The sequence below is a fragment of the Mytilus galloprovincialis genome, chromosome 8, assembly GCF_965363235.1.
Source record: "Mytilus galloprovincialis chromosome 8, xbMytGall1.hap1.1, whole genome shotgun sequence".
NCBI classification, from domain to species: Eukaryota; Metazoa; Mollusca; class Bivalvia; order Mytilida; family Mytilidae; genus Mytilus; species Mytilus galloprovincialis.
In genome coordinates, this window is record NC_134845.1 from 31,138,097 (window position 1) to 31,156,643 (window position 18,547).

The 18,547-nt window shown below is 31.4% G+C and overlaps 1 long non-coding RNA gene across 1 annotated transcript; it reads left to right on the forward strand.

Moving 5' to 3' along the window:
- The first annotated feature begins 1,884 nt into the window (after positions 1-1,884).
- Positions 1,885-11,185, forward strand: LOC143085555 (uncharacterized). Its single transcript, XR_012981363.1, has 2 exons — positions 1,885-2,014; positions 9,006-11,185. It is a non-coding gene; the product is annotated as an uncharacterized LOC143085555 (long non-coding RNA).
- The last annotated feature ends 7,362 nt before the right edge of the window (positions 11,186-18,547 follow it).

Consider the following 18,547-nt stretch of genomic DNA (forward strand, 5'->3'; position numbering starts at 1 on the left):
GAGTCAAAAGAAAGTAGAAATTAAAATCTATACATTGCCATCTAAAAAATCTTAAATTTCATCCAATTTACCTTTTTGTTGTTGTTGTTGTTGTTATTTTTTTTTTAACTATTTATCAACTCATACAGCAAACATGGTTCTTTTCTAAAAGATTTAAGAAATCGCCTCATTTGCTATTATAAACGGAGTGTCTACATATCTGAGTCTGTATTGTTTTTGTACTTAGTATTTATACATCCAATATTCATGTTTTAGTTATGATGTTTCTTTTGTAAAAGCGGGGCGAAAGATAACTGAGGGACATTAAAACTAATAAACCGAAAATAAAATGACAACACCATGACTGAAAAAGAAAAAGACTATCAGAAAAAAAAACATTTGTACAAAAAACACATCATAAAAGACTAAATATTGAGCAAAACCACCCAACCAAAAACTGCATGGGGTAATCTCAAGTGGTTTGGAAAGTAAGCAGATCCTGATCGTCGTGTTGGTCATTTACGTATGTATGTTTTAAGTACGGCTAGATATTGTGTTATGTCTTATCGTTTGTGGTTTGAATAATGTGTTTTTGGTATATTTCACATATGTGTTATTTGTCAGTAAAGTCGATTTGATTTCCATTTTCCATGGCTGAAGTATTGTGTTAGTCCAGCTAATTATGACGTCGTCACAGCATTGATTTAAAATAGTCTTTAAGACCGTCGTAAGCATAATAATTATTAGGACTAGTATTGTGAAAATTATTGTGAAATTTTGGATCTCATTCCATATAATTGTATTTATTTCAAGATTACCTGTGATAATAAATACGTCACTTTTTGAGGCGTTGGTCCATTCATGTGACGCGCAGTGTGTGGTGTCCTATGTTGTTCATTCAAGGGAGGTGTCCGTTTTTATTCTGTAGTATATATGTTGTAATATACTGTTATTTCCTTTCTTTATGTATTTCTCTGTGCCAATTCGTCTTGCATTTCATCGGTATTTGTTAGCATTGCTGTATAAGCGCGAGGTTCGGCTAGACATGAAACCAGGTTAAACCCGCCATTTGTTTTTCTGTGAATGTTCCGTAACAAATCAGAAATATGGCAGTTGATATTTAATAGTCCGTTTATAAGTATGTTGACGTTTGTTTTTGTTGCAGTTTAGTGTCTCTGTTGTTCCGTCATTTTCCTCTTAGAGTTGAAGTGTTTTCTCCCGATTTTAGTTTGTAACTCGGATTAGTTTTCTCTTGATCGATTTATGACTTTAGAACCGCTGTTTACTACTGTTGCCTTAATTAGATTGCGTTTTACCCGTGATGTTTACATATACAGAACTTATTACACTACAAATTTAATATTTGTGCAACATAAATGTTGGAATTTACGACGTTCGATGTAAAAATATAAAACTACAATGGGGAAGGAGATTACTCAATCATATCGGCTGAACATAGGCTCAACAAAAGAGGAACAAATACCCCTAAAACGTACATCAACCAAAAAAAACCCAAAAAAAACATTATTTCCCAAAATCTTAAGTTGTTTCAATACTTTGCAATAAGTCTTAGTTTTAAACAAAATATTAAAAAAAACTCGATTATTTGATGGTAATGCATTTGAACACTTACAATTCTTTAGAATAAAACGTTTTATTTTTTAAATTGATATTTTTTGAACAAATTTCTATTAACTATTATGCGAATAGAAGGCTTTCTTTTATGAATGGAAATGTGTACAGCGATAATCTACGTCCCCATCGAGAGGCCCTGACATACTGTATATCGCTGTTTTAGTGACACTGATAAAGATAACTCGTTCCATAAAAAAAACAATAAATGAGATACGCGTACATTATCCGTAATGAAAATTATCATAATACATGTACATAAATGTATGATACGTTTATATTCAATGAGCGATTCAAGTTAGATAACGTTTCCACGTTCAGTTCACAATGAATGTTATCACTAACCGGAAGTCGGAAAAGATAACAATAATATAAATAAATGTCGAATACACACTTCATCAAGGTAAGTTTATAATTACTTTATGATAGGTATTGTTCATTGTTGGAAACCCTTATGTTGACTTATGGTTGATAATATCTTCGTCCTTCAGTCCAACTTTTGGATTTTTTTTAAAAGTATAGTTTTGAGAAAGTATTTAAAATATCGAACTTTGAAAGGCTCAAATAATTGTGTTGTCACTGATATCATTTACCGACGGGAATTATTAAAAGGCGGTCTCATAGTAATAACAATGTTTCCATAAGCAAATTTCAATGTTTTATCAAAAACGTTGAAATTTAAAGTTTGAACTGTAATTCATTGAAAACAACTTTAAATTCCAGTTAACGTATTTTGAAAATATGAACTCTATACATGTAGCTGTTGGTATTAACAAAGAGCAACAATGACGTCTACGAATATTTTCTTAAAAATATTTCACAATAGGCAATGGCGGATACAGGATTAACAAAAAGAGAAGAGCGAAATTCCATAAAACACAATTTTTAACTAAAAAATCATTATAATTGTAAGAAACATGAGATCTTTCAGCTGTAATGAAAGGGGCAAACCTCACTACACCCATCTTGGATTCGGTACTGATAGGGGTACTGATTTTCTCAACCAACTGTATAATATAACCTTGTTATTTATATCAAAAACTAGTAAAAAACTTTAAAAAAAACTCTCCCTTTTAATCACAATCAAAAGGTTACAATGTATAACTATATCTTGTTGTTACAGATAGGTGTTTCTTATATTTTCCAGATAGAACCAATGTTAGAGTATTCGTTTTTTTAAACAAAATTAAGTAGTTTTCTAGGTTTTATTTTTTGTTGCATAGCCATTTTTTTTTAATTAGTTATTCATGATTTATTTCTATTTCCGTATTTAAAAATAAATTACGCAAATTGTATTAATTTGTGCACTTATGACGTTATTGTAAGAAACTTTCCGAAAAAAACAGTGTCTGATATAACAGCGTTAATTATGCATGAATTTATTAGCAGATTAAGTATAAAGCTTATCTCTTGCTAATTGCATCTGCCAAAAATCTTATTTTTGATATTGAAAAGCACGGATTTTTATAATATCATATTGCTATCCTATATCCCACCCGCGTCGAAGGAGGGATATATAATTTAGCAAACTTAGATACAGACATCTTAAAATATAACGTGCGATACATTTTTACATACATTGCTCTTCAACATCCTGTTTAATGCAAACAATTATAGGACAGTATTACTAGTGAACAGAAGTTCACAACTCAACTTGTTTAACGGTAACAATTCATGAAAACTATGTTATTGCGCGAGTTGAAATAAGGTGAGAGTGCGTCATAATGAAAATAAAATCTCACTTTAACCCATCTACATATAAATCTGCCTGTCAAAATACAGTATAAGACACTTTCTTTCGTTGTTGCAGATCATATATCTTTTATGTTGTTTTTCCCCGCTTCCATCGGATTATGTCCCAATGACAAATACCCCTCATTGCGGTTTATAACTTTGAATTTTTGAAATACTAAGGCATTTCTACCTCAAGAATAGATTACCTTAGCTGTATTTGGCAAATCTTTTAGGAATGTTTGGTCCTCATGGCTCTTCAACTTCGTACTTTATTTAGCCCTTTTAACATTTTTTTATTCGAGCGTCACTGATGAGTCTTTTGTAGACGAAACGTGCGTCTGGCGTAAATAGAAAATTTCAAACCTGGTATCTATGATGAGTTTATTTATACATTATAAATCTGCTGGTTATTTCCTATCTGCAAGGATTTTTTTCTTTTGTGTTATATAGAATACTTCGTTTTGTATCAAATGATGTTTGCTTTTTCTTTCCAAATGAATATATCAACTAATTCTTGTTTACATTTTTGTTGCAAGTGTCTATCTATGTATGAGTTTCCACCAATTTACCGTTTATTATCTAGTATTTTATTTGCTGCAAAACTGTCAAATGTCTGGGGTGAATCTAGTTCTCCTTAAAGTTTTGTGTTGAAATTCTGCCCAATAACTGAATGTATTTGTATTTTTATATTTTGCTTTGTTGGTAGGTAATGCCAATATAATTAACTAGCAATAAAACTTATATTTGATTTAAATAAATTTATGGTCTACTCTGGCATCTTGTATCAGAACAAGATTAACAAATATCGTTTAAGAACACTCCTTCTGCGTCATAAATCAATGATTTTCGACAGTGTCGATTTAATTTAGATGAACAAATATTGTCAATAATGATATATAACTAAGCTGTAAATACTAAATGTTCCTTCGATAACGTTAAGTGCTTGTACTTTGATGTGGCGATTTTGAGTTGTAATCCCCATGTTTCAATGTCATAGATCAGCCAAAATTCAATATTTACTGCATGTGTGTCCTTATTTATCATCAAAGAGGTAAAAGAGGCAAATTTCCAACGAATTTAATTCACAAAATGAATATTGTGAAAAAAGTATTTAAATCTTAGTTTTATTTAACAATATCACAGCTCTTAACATAATTTATGGTCAAATCCATAAGTCTTAACGTAATTTTAAAATTCTTATGGTGATATCAATGATAAATGTCGTTTCAAGAACTTATATGTGTTCAGTATTAACAAAATATGTAATCAAATAAACGTAACCGCCGATAAGTGTTAACCGGTGTATTGTGTAGATTCAACATTCATTCGGAAAGGCATATGCATATGTTGATTTTGATACACACGATGTTGATATAATGTTAATTTCCAATTTCTAATATGACGTTCTTCAAACGAATACACACTCGTGGTAACATATGAATATATTGTCTGAGCTGTTCTGAACATACTCCCATACCTTGTGCTTTTTAGCTCACCTGGCCCGAAGGCATAGATTGCCTTAGCTGTCTTTGGCAAAACTTTTAGGTATTTTGGTCCTCAATGCTCTTCAACTTCGTAGTTTATTTGGCCTTTTTAACTTTCTGGATTCGAGCGTCACTGATGAGTCTTTTGTAGACGAAACGCGCGTCTGGCGTATATACAAAATTTAGTCCTGGTATCTATGATGAGTTTATTTACAACCACTTGGTCGATGCCGCTGCTGGTGGAGATTTATTTCCCCGAGGGTATCATCAGCCCAGTAGTCAGCACTTTGTGCTGACATGAATTATCATTGATATGGTTTTATTTATAAATTAACTGTTTACAAAATTTTGAATATTTGAAATACTAAGGCTTTTCTACCTCAGGCATAGAATGCCTTAGCTGTAATTGGCAAAACTTTTAGGTATTTTGGTCCTCAATGCTGTTCAACTTCGTAGTTTATTTGGCCTTTTTCACTTTTTGGATTCAAGCGTCATTTATGAGTCTTTTGTAGACGAAACGCGCGTCTGGCGTATATACAAAATTTAGTCCTGGTATCTATGATGAGCTTATTTTCTCATCACTTTGCGTCCGTCGTCCGTCGTCGTCGTCGTTAACTTTTACAAAACTCGTCTCCTCTGAAGCTACTGGGCTAAATCAAACCAAACTTGGCCACAATCATAATTGGGGTATTTAGTTTAAAAAATGTGTCCGTTGACCCGGTCAACCAACCAAGATGGCCGTCATTGCTAAAAAATAGAACATAAGGGTAAAATGTAGATTTTTTGGCTAATATCTCTGAAACCAAAGCATTTAGAGCAAATCTGACATAGGGGCTAAATTGTTGTTCAGGTCAAGATCTATTTGCCTTGAAATTTTTTTTCAGATGAATCGGAGAACCCGTTGTTGGATTGCTGCCCCTAAATTGGTAATTTTAAGGAAATATGCAGTTTTTGGTTATTATCTTGAATATTTTTGAAGATAGAGATAAACTGTAATCAGCAATAATGTTCAGCAAAGTAAGATCTACAACTAATTCAACATAACCAAAATGGTCAGTTGACCTCTTAAGGAGTAATTGCCCTTTATAGTCAATTTTTATCAATTTTTTGTAAATTTTTGTAATCTTTTACAAAAATCTTCTCATCTGAAACTACTAAGACAAATTTAACCAAACTTGTCCACAATTATCGTAAGGGTATCTAGTTTATAAAATGTGTCCGATGACCCAGCCTGTGAATCAAGATGGCCGCCATGGCTAAAAATAGAACATAGGGTAAAATGCAGTTTTTGGCTCATATCTCTGAAACCAAAGCATTTAGAGAAATCTGCTGTTGATAAAATTGTTTCTTAGGTCAAGAGATCTATCTGCCCTGAAATTGTCAGACCAATCGGGCAACTTGTTGTGGTGCTGCTGCCCGTGAATTAGTCATTTTAGGAAAATTTGGCAGTTTTTGGTTATTATCATGAATATTATTATAGATAGAGATAAACTATTAATAGCAATAATGTACAACTAAGTAAGAGCTTCACATAAGTCAACTTGAACAAAGTGGTGAATTGACCCCTTAAGGGGGTTCGCGGGTCTAAATCATTTATATAGGATTTCTCTATATTTTTCTATAAATGAACTTTATCTTATAGTTAATAGAAAAATAAAATAAAAAAGTGGGGTCACCGTTCATTTGCGCTCACAATGTGTCTTCGAAAGAAGCATACATTTTTGTAAAGGTATTTTTTTTCTGTTGATGTAATAGGAGAAATAAAGGTAATATCGAAAAAAAAAGAAAGAAATTTATTACAGAAATCGCTCAAATTTTACAATAATTTAGTTTAAGTACAGCTTATATGGAAATTATATTAAAAAATATAGGTCACCGATGAGTTAAAAAAGATATTTCAATTTGAAAGCCAAAAAATGGCATTTTTCCACCAAAGGGAGATAATTTGGAACTTTTTCAATGATGTATACATTTTAAAAGTCATCTGGGGCAAACACGAATTGTTTGTTTTGAATGATTTTTGTACCATATAATAAGTAACAACTACAAAAGGTAACAAATAAAATTTGAAATGAAAAACAAATGTTTATTTTTTTTCTGAAATTTTCATACCCTTGAGCCTCCTTAAGGAGTTATTGTCCTTTATAGTCAATTTTTAACAATTTTCATAAATTTTTATAAATTTTTACAAAATATTTTCCATTGTCTCTTCTGGGCCAATTTCATTATAGATAAAGATAATTGTAAGCAGCAAGATTGTTCAATAAAGTAAGATCTACAAACACATCACCAACACCAAAACACAATTTTGTCATGAATCTTTAATATGCACATAGACTAAGGTGAGCGACACAGGCTCTTTAGAGCCTCTAGTTTTCTTTACGAGCTACTTGACGTCATTGAATATAGTTTTCAAAGGTACCAGGATTATGAATTAATACGCCAGATGCGCGTTTCGTCTTCACAAGACTCATCAGTGACGCCCAGATCAATGAACAATGACATAAGAATAAACGCATTTTACAGGAGAATGCACGTTTGTGAAATCGTAAATTATCACAACAGGGAAATGTAAACAAACGATATTAAATAATATAATTTAGTATGCCAGACGCGCGTTTCGTCTTCATAAAGATACATCAGTGACGCTCATATCGAAATATTTATAAAGTCAAACAAGTACTAAAAAGTTGAAGAGCATTGAGAATCGAAAATTCCAAAAATTGTGTTAAATACGGCTCTGGTAATCTATTTAATTAAAATGTGATATAAACCCTTTTTACGTACTAAAAGTAAAGCTGTTCATCCAAACCTCTCTAAATGAGTTGATGTAACTAGTCTAAGCATGTCACTATTTCAGTTTACTCCGTTCTATTACGTCAATGTTATAGTGCTTTTTTTACAGGAACGGCAAATATTTGCCTTCATCTACAGCGCTTCGATCCAGAAGAATTGCCGTATTTGTCCTATAAGAATAGAAATAATTCATGGGGGTTTGAATTATTTCTTAAGTAACTCTATCCTTGATTGGAGAATATAACGCCATCCTTGATTGGATGGGTCAATAAAGTCTTAACATAACAAACATGTATGATGTTTATAAATATGATTTATTGATTTAATTATACATGGTCATCATTTTATTGATCATTCGTATTTTAACAATAGATGACAGTATTCAATTCATACATGTTTGTTTGTTTTTCCATTCCTTCATCCAATCAAATACAGCAAGTCTGTGTTGACATACTTATATTTTCTAGTTCTTATTGGTGATTTAACTGATGAATGTCGATTAATGTCCATCTGTGTGCAGTTTATGTATTATCAGAATATATATGATCAAATAAGCGTAATAAGCAATAGTTATTATCTGATTAAGACGCAGTGACGTTTGTCCTCAAACTTAATTGGATGATTTATCATTATCGTCATAACAAATATTGGTTTCTGACCAATAAATACAATTATACAAAGACTTTCGCTGCTGTTAATATATCAAAATTCAAAAAGGTATGGAAACGAAATCATAACAACATTGTTTTAGTAGCCAGTATTTACCGAATAATGCAAAGTTTTATGTGGGAAAAAAACTTGTGATATTATTCACGTGTTTGTTCCTCAACTATGCAGATTTTTATTGTTTTGTACCACGAATATCTAATTTAATCTACATCCGTAAATAATTATGTGTCCAATGTTGTTTCGAATCTTGATTCATACATCTATTCAGCGGAGTACTTGCTGTTGTTGGTTGATGATGACTGCTGTACTTTCCAATTATTTTGGGATTCCTTTACCTTTTACATGTAAAATCATAAGGTTGCTAGAGTTAAAATAAATATGACACACGCATTAACGTCTATGCCTTGTTGTTGGAATAACATATAGCTGATGTTTACCATCTATTGGTATTCAACCGCCATCATCTTTAATGCATATGACCCAGGCACCATTGGCTACTTCTTTATCTTACCATATAGTGATTAAATTGACCTGCTGGTGTTTAACCCTACTTTCTGCACTTTTGTGGTATTTCGTGTTGTTGGTTTTTATAGGTGGAGGAAACCGGATAATACCATGGATACAAACCTTTGATATAATTAAGTATCTATAATGCTAACTGTTAATGAAGCAAATGCTCGTATTTAAATACCTTGTGCTTTTCTTTTACAGGAAAATGGTTAATTCGTTACAACGAAGGACAGGTACTACTTTACTTGTGATGTGGATTTCATGGGCAATTGTGAATTTAATATACACAAATTATCCAAATTTCAACCCAATAAAAATGCTGCCGGCACCCAAAAATGAGAGTTCATTCAATTTTACTATTTTATTGTATGCCCCACCTATTTATCCAAAAAATTATTACAAAATTGACTTTTTAAAGAAATGTGTCTTTCATAATTGTAAAATTAGCTTTGACCGTTCCTTGCTTCGTTATAGTGATGCTGTGATTTTCTTTTATAAGGAAATAACTTTTAAACCGCCGTATAAATTCCCTAATCAGACGTGGATATTAACAAATTTCGAGGCTCCTAACTTTAAGTCACCTGGAAAATATATTAAATACTTTGAATTTGATTGGACCATGTCTTATCGCCAAGAATCTGATGTGTATGTACCATATGGGATTATAAAAGAGAGCAGAATACATGCTAAAAAGAATTATTCGTCGATATATGCAATGAAAACATATGACGTGGCTTGGATAGTAAGTAACTGTAAGACTAAATTTAGAAGGGAGGAATATGTTGAAAAACTTTCTAGATATATAGACATTGATATTTACGGTAAATGTGGATGGAATTCATGCCGAGGTTCATCAATTTTTCAGTGTAAACAGAGACTCAGTAAACGTTACAAGTTTATGCTTGCCTTTGAAAATTCATTATGCAAAGATTATTTGACAGAAAAAATATTTCATTTGTACCGGGAAAATATTGACATTATTCCTATTGTGAGAGGTGCTCCGAACACCGAGGAACATTTACCTAACAACACCTTTGTGTTAGTTTCAGATTTCAAATCTCCTAAAGATCTTGCACACCGATTAAAGACAATTGGAGGCAATGAGACACTGTATACCGAAATGTTAAAACAAAAAGACAAATACACAGCTTTTTCAGATCCAAATGAAGAAACGGGCATGTGGGGTCTATGCAGAGCATGTCAATTATTAAATGATAACTATCAATCAAATAAGACAATGGATATAGCAAAATGGCTGTCCGGAAGATCTTGTATTTTACCTTCTGATTTGTGATTATTTCAACATTGGAACTACAACATTATGCAACCAAATTGGCTTTTTTTGTAGAGAAAGTCATTATTATATATTTGTCATAAGTTATATAGAATGGTTTAAATCTAATGAGGATGAAGGTTTGAATTTGAAATTTGTTATGAATATAGGTCTTTCTTACGCTTGTTTTTTCCTTTGTTCAATGTGTAAGTAATGAAAATTAAAATGAAAAAGCTTGCTAATTGATTATTCGATTTATGATTTCGTTCATTACATATTAATGTGTGTTTGAAATCAATAAATTGTTGACAGTTGTTTTATTGGCAATTAGACCTTACCTTCGTTTTTTTACATGTAAATATAACTTCAAATTGAGCTCGAACTATATCTCAAACTATATCGAAGTGTGTCGAATAAGCTCTCGCCGCGATATAGCCTTTTTGTGCTAATGTGACGTAAAGCAACGAACAATCAATCAACCAAATTGAGTGTAAGCAGTATACTATCCGATTTATACGACATTGAAAGTTTAAGTTTTGGCGAGACATGCAGCGGCTACTTGTATTCTTAAAGATGGAAAGGAAAGACACAATCTTAGTTTTATATGTACCTTGATATCTTGGCAAAGTACTAAATTATGCTTCTGGTTTGATAGATAAAAATAAGAATGTTTATCACTAATTGTTTAAATGAACTAATAAATCAGAAACTATCCGTCCATTTTTGTTTGTAGTTTAAAAAAGTCACAGATTTACATTAACTTCGTGTTTTAAACTGATTTATAAGACTCCGGGTTAAATATATGAATGAGTTTTGTGAATTAAACCAAATCATGTGATATCATCTGAAATATCTTGAAATAAAAATTTGCTGATATATAAAGATTTTTAATTGCAATATGTTTATAATTTTACATAGTTTTCCCAGTTACAGTGAATCCAACAGAATATTTTGTGGCATTTGGAACAGTTTTGTAATTTAAATTTATTCTATATTCAGTTTATTTTGTTATTGCTACTGATTGCAATATTGTGTGATATTTATATTTGCATATATGTATGTAGGACTTGCAAGTCCTGAAATTAAATTGTGCTGATAGATTTTCTAATTCGAATATTATATATTCTTTCCAAAAGTTTCCAAGGCTATGGCAGATTTGCTTGCGAATTCAGTACGAGTCAATACATATATCTAACAAATTACTTTTCTTAAAGTAGTTTTTAAAAGAAATCTTCTTTTTCCAACATTACATGTATTCGTCATAAATATAGCAGAAAATGATAAACGTTAGGTATATGAAATCCATGACATTCTAATAATACACTTTTTACTCATTATTCATTTATTTTTAGTCTAGCCATAATATTAACTTTTTTCTTTACATTTCAAAATTTTGGGTACTTTTCATTGTGAGTTTTATCTTTTTATATATATTACGTAACTACCTCGCTAAACATTTCAACTGTATTCCTATTTTGCTCCTTGATTATATCACGTAAACCTTAGCGACCTACGTTTCACATTTTCTTTAATATTCCGTTCGTCATCAGTAATTTATAATATGTGATCTATTTCCCCCTTTTTTACATTATACCATTATGACTTGCTTAGGAGGTGAATATCCCTTGCTTGGGTTGACCATTTTGGATATTCACCGACTCAATGGGCCATGATTGTTTTATTATAACGAGCAAACATATAACTATGAAAGTAAAAATATTTTAACAGATTGTCAAAACATATCGTCGACATTAGATGAATTTCCAAGCCTTGTATGGACTTTTAACCTGGCCGTTGCCATATTTGTTTTTTTTTTCTCTGACGTGAAGTGAATTTAAAGAGAGTCAACGCTTGATAATCGAGAACGACAAGGGGTTATTCACCGGTGAATAACAGGGTTGTTCAATGGAGGCTTCTATTTGTCGATGTTATTCACCGGAGAATAATAAATGGAGGCTGCAATGTATTAGGGTTATTCATCGCTTCTGCCTATCTTTGAAAAAAACAACATCGAAATTAAACTATGACACGTGATACCGTATTAGCCAATCAAATTTTACTCTGTAATATAAGGTATGATAATAACATTTGTACGTTACTACTTGTTATCCCCTTAATTAGTTCTAATTAACATTTTTGACCTTCACTTCACATTTTCTTAATGTCAACACTTGATAATCGAGAACGACAAGGTTAATTCACCGGTGAATAATAGGGTTGTAAGATGGAGGCTTTTGTTTGTCGAGGTTATTCACCGGAGAATAATAGATTGAGGCTGCAATTTGTTAAGGTCATCGCTTCTGCCTATTTAAAAAAACAACATCGAAATTAAACTATGACACGTGATTCCGTATAAGGCAATCAAGTTTTACTATATAATATAAGGTATGATAATAAAATTTGAACGTTACTACTTGCTGTCCCCTTAATTAGGTCAAATTTACATTTTTGACCTTCATGTCACATTTTTTTAAATATAATTACGTGCTGTAGCTTACTTTTATCCTTACAAAGTCTTTGTCCATTTCATACTTATGTGGTATGCAATGTGCTTTTCTTTCTGTTGAAAGTGCATTGAATATGCAGAATAATTTTCTATTACAAAAACACGTTTATTTTTTGTGAAAATTTGCAAGCATCCTCATTATTTGACTAACACTTATATTTTTTCAGGTACACGCTTATGTGGGTTTAACTATGGAATATTATGCAACTGATACATTGTATAAAAGAGGGGCGAAAGATATAAGAGGGACAGTCAAACTCATAGATCGAAGTAAACTGACAACGCCATGGCTAAAAGAAAAGAGAAAATCTATCAAGTAATAGAACACAAAACACAACATAGAAAATTAAAGACTAAGCAACACAAACCCCACTAAAACTGGGGATAATCTTAGGTGCTCCAGAAGGGCTAGTAGATCCTGCTTCACATGTAAATGATATCTTGTGTTAAAGAAAATTTTGAAACTTATTATTTGTATTACATGTATTTCATAGTCGAACAAATATTAAAATTGGTATATCGCCATAAGTAGTGGTTGATAATAATGTGTTTTAAAATGTTGCAACAGTATTTAGTAAACTTTTAAATTCAGTGACCGTGTCAACGAAGCTGTCTAAGGACTAAAACGCGTTTTTTGATGGTTTCAGGTCACTAATCCTAATCCTAATCCTAAGTCAGATCTACGAAAGTGTCTTTATATTATATCAATATGATCAATCTGATCTTAGAGGTAGAATACATACATGTTTTTTTATGATGGTCTTACAGTAAGGATTTTCTAAATCGACATAGACACACCAAATATGTCCTTTTGTCAGTTTTTGAAGATTTTGTTGTATGAAGATACGTGTACGATCCAATATGTCATCCTTAATATTATTGTCGCCTCGTTTGATAGCCTGCTAAAAACGTTACCGTAAGGTTATTTACTTCGGCAAACACATACTCAAAAGATTAGTTTACATATTATAACCATATTTTACACAAACTTTTAAATTCATTAATAAAAACACTATACAAAGTATAATACTGTTAATCAAGCTAAACAAACTATTCTTCAATCTATGATTTTGTAAAGATTCAATTGTGCTGAATTTTTTTTAATATGTAGACTAATTATTCGATAAAATACTTCTATGTAATGACAAGAAACGTTAAAAGTATTAAGTTTAGTTTTTGGAACACTAATTATGTTACAAGTACTTTATAAGTAAGAAGATGTAGTATGAGTGCTAATGAGGCAACTCTCATGTATAAAAAGTAAATAATTATAGGTCAGGTCAAAGTATGACCTTCAACGCAAACCCTCGACAGATACCGATCAGCAACCTATGAAATGTTTGAACAAGACATGCGACCGATATTTGTGTAACATTATAAGATATAAAAGCACACTTTAAATTACCAATTGGAATGGCTTAACCCGATCAAAAGTTCATTGCTTTTCTATATGCAAAACAATCTGCAACGGGCATCCATCGTACCTCTCAAAATATTATGTTTTATGGATTAACAACTATACATGAGGAAACTACACTAAAGTAACAACGATTGGTTGATAACTTGTTTGATAATTGTGTCTGAGGAAACTAGACTAGGGTAACATAGAGTGGTCATTAAATGTTTGCCTATTGGGTATGAGGAAACTATACTGGAGTAACAAAATTGTTTTGATTAGTTGTGTGATAAATGTGTCTGAGGAAACTAGACTAGGGTAACATAGAGTGGTCATTGAATGTTTGCCTATTGTGTATGAGGAAACTATACTGGAGTAACAACATTGTTTTCATTAGTTGTGTGCCAATTGTGTGTGAGGAAACTATACTACAGTAACAAAGATTGACTAATTGATTAATTGACAATTTTTTATTTGGAAACTATATTAGAGTAACAAAGATTGGTTGATTGATTAATTGACAATTTTTTATTTGGAAACTATATTAGAGTAACAAAGATTGGTTGATTGCTAATTGTGTCTGAGGAAACTACCCTAGAGTAACACAGACCGGTCAATTAAATGTATGACAATTGTGTATGAGGAAACTACATTTGAGTAAAAAAGTTTGGTTGATGGATTGATTGACATTTGTGCATGAGAAAACTATACTTGATATTTATTTTTCAGTCATTAATGTTGGAACAGATTATGCCGTTAGTTTGTTTGTTTGTATTTGATAGTTTTCATTTAGGGCTGACACTGCGGTTTCAGGTTGTTGACCTACAGTTGTTAATTTCTTTGTCAGTTGGTCTCTTGTAAAGAGTTGTCTTATTGGCAATCATACCACATCTTCTTTTATCTATATGGAGTAATAAGGATTAGTTGAATGATTGCCAGTTGTGCATGAGAAAACTATATTGGAGTAACAAACAATGATCGATTGATTGATTGACAACTGTTCATGAAGAAACTATACTGGAGTGTCAAAGATTTGTTGATTAATTGATTGACAGCTGAGGAAGAAGAAACTATACTTTAGTAACAAAGATCAGTTAAGGGGGTTCGCGGGTCTAATATTTATTTATTTAATATAGGATTTCGCTATATTTTTCTATAAATGAACTTTATCTTATACTTAATAGAAAAATGAAATAAAAAAATGGGGTCACCTTTCATTTTCGCTCACTATCTGCCTTCGAAAGAATCATACATTTTTGTTAATGTCCTTTTTTCTGTAGAACTAATAGAAGAAATAAACGTAATATCGAAATAAAAAAAGAACTAAATTACAGAAATCGTTTAAATTTTATAATTATTTAGTTTATGTACTGCTTATTCAAAAACAACAATAAAAAATATAGGTCACCGAGGAGTTAAAAGAGATATTTTAATTTTAATGCCAAAAAATGGCATTTTTGCACCAAAGGGAGATAATTTGGAACTTTTTCATTGATATCTACATTTTAAAAGTCACCTGGGGCCAATTAAAAAAATGTAAAATATGTAATGAAAGATAAATGTTTAGTTTTTTTCTAAAAAATTATACCCGAGAGCCTCCTTAATTGACTGACAATGTTCATGAGTACACTACCCTAGACTATACTAGAGTAACAAAGATTTGTTGATTTAGTGACAATGTGTCAGAGGAAACTATACTAGATTAGCAATGATTTGTTAATTGATTGACAATGTGAATGAGGAAAGTATTTTAGAGAAACAAAGATTGGTTGATTGATTTCCAATGTGCATAAGAAAACTACACTAGAGTAACAATGATTGATTGATTGATTGACAATGTGCATGAGAAAACTAAACTAGAGTAACAATGATTGGTTGATTGATTGACAATGTGCATTAGAAAAATACACCAGAGTAACTAAGATTAATTGATTGAGTGACAATGTGCACGTGCATGAGTACACTATACTAGAGTAACTAAGATTGGTTGATTGATTGACAATGTGTATGAGTAAACTACACTAGAGTAACTAAGATTGGTTGATTGAGTGACAATGTTGGTTGATTGATTGACAATGTTCACGAGGAAACTACACCAGAGTACTGTAAATTCAGAAATGATTGCGATAATTTTATTATTGCGAAAAATGCGCCAGGGTTATAATCGCGATAATTTAAACTCGCATTTTGAAATATTTTATATGAATACAAAAGGATTTTTCTCAATATCGCAAAGATTATAATCGCATTTGAGTCTAAAATGACGAAATCGCAATAATAAGTGCACGCAATAATTTCTGAATTTACAGTAACTAAGATTGGTTGATTGTTTGACAATGTGCATGAGGAAACTACACCAGAGTTACTAATATTGGTCGATTGATTGACAATGTGCATGAGGAAATTAAACCAGAGTAAGTAAGATTGGTTGATTGATTGGCAATAAGCACGAGGAAAAAGTAAAATCACAAAAATACTGAACTTAGAGGAAAATCTAATCGAAAGGTCCATAATCACATGGCATAATCAAATAACAAAACACATCAAAAACGAATGGACAAGAACTGTCATATTCCTGACTTGGTACAGGCATTTTCAAATGTAGAAAATGGTGGATTAAACCAGGTTTTATAGCGCTAACTCAATCACTTTGATGACAGTCTCATCAAATTCCGTGATATTTACAACGATGCGTGAACTAAACAGACATAATAAATAAAATAGTCAAAATATGGGTACAGCAGTCATCATCGTGTAACAATTTTAAAAGGAACAATTTAACAGAACACAAAAACATCTCTACATAAAACTACACCAGAGTAACCAAGATTGGTTGATTTATTGACAATATGCATGAGGAAACTACACCAGAGTAACACTGATTTGTTGACTGATTGACAATGTGCATGAGGAAACTACACCAAGGTAACTAAGATTGGCTGATTAATTGTATATGCATTATTTAACTATTATTAAAAATGATAAAAACTATCTGATGGACTCACAAATCGAAAACAAACGAATCTTACAACAATAATAAACTCTTCGTTTGAACAGATAGCAAATTTAAGCTTTGGGATCTCAAAAACATGTTTAACCCCACGGCATTTTTTCGCCTGTCCCAAGTCAGGAGCCTCTGGCCTTTGTCAGTCTTGTGTGATTTTTTATTTTAGTTTCTTGTGTATATTTGAGTTTAGTATGGCGTCCATTATCACTGAATATATATATTTGTTTAGGGGCCAGCTGAAGGACGCCTCCGGGTGCATGAGTTTCTCGCTGCATTGAAGATCTATTGCGCACCTTCTGTTGTTGTCTGTTCTATGGTCGGGTTGTTGTCTCTTTGACACATTCTCCATTTCCATTCTCAATTTTATTTGGTATTTAACTTGTTATAAGAAATACATCTATACTCAATATTTTACTTTAATGTATCGTTATGTATTTCTATGTTTGTCATTCATTTGACTTTATTATGATATTTCTGTCTTTACTCATGATTTCAATTGTTTTTATGTGATGCCAGTTTGATTTGAAGTAAACAATTTGCAATGTAAGTATTTTCTGCAGTTTTGTAAAATTGTGAAAGTACATCGTATGCAAAAAATAAATAATAAAGAGTTATTTCCGTTGAGATATCATGTCGGAAATACATCATCAGCGCCATTGTCGAATTATCATGTAGCACACTATGTGTCTTTTAGTCATTTGAGTCGTTTAATTTCTGTCTTGTTGGTATAAAACCCGGCTATGTTAGAATGTAAGTATTTAAAGTTTATCATTTAAGAACTCAATCTCAGACAACAAATTAGTTATATTGTATACATGTATACACGGTTGTCATAAGGAATGTTTAGAAAAATTATCGTGAAAGAATAAGTAATGTACGTAGGTCAATAATTTTGATTCGATCATAAAATATCTGGTATGAGTTCGTAAAGGAAATCTCATCAAGAAAACACATACAAAGTCAATAGATAATATATATTATTAAATTATAAGAACTATTACAAAAAAAAAAATAATTAATCTGTCAAAATCGTCGAAGACATGAACAGTATCTAAAAAAAGATATCGCCGTTTTTACAAAAGTACAAATGGTAGCTTTGCATTTCAATGACATAAAAAATGTAAACAAACATGATTCTTTTCATGATATGAATGACTGAATTACTATTTTGTGAACAATGTCTTTCAATATTTATGTTTTGAATAACTCTCAAAATAAATTAAGTAACTCAATCAAAAGGTGGGTTTGAATATGATATTTAAGATTACCGTGTTTTTTTAGATGGTTAATATGATCTTGAAAAATCCTGTGTCGCTTATATATCACCGCACACATCATTTAAAGTGTTAAAATAATTTTACAATTATACAAATTTAATATGTAGTTAGTACAGCAGAATAATTGACTTCGAAGCCTTTTTTCGGTGAACTTTTTTTGTCTGGGAAGAAACTGTAAATAAATATAAGAAGATGTGGCATGGGTGCCAATGAGACAACTCTCCACCCAAGTCACAATTTGTAAACCATTATAGGGCAAAGTACGGTCTTAAACAAGGAGCCTT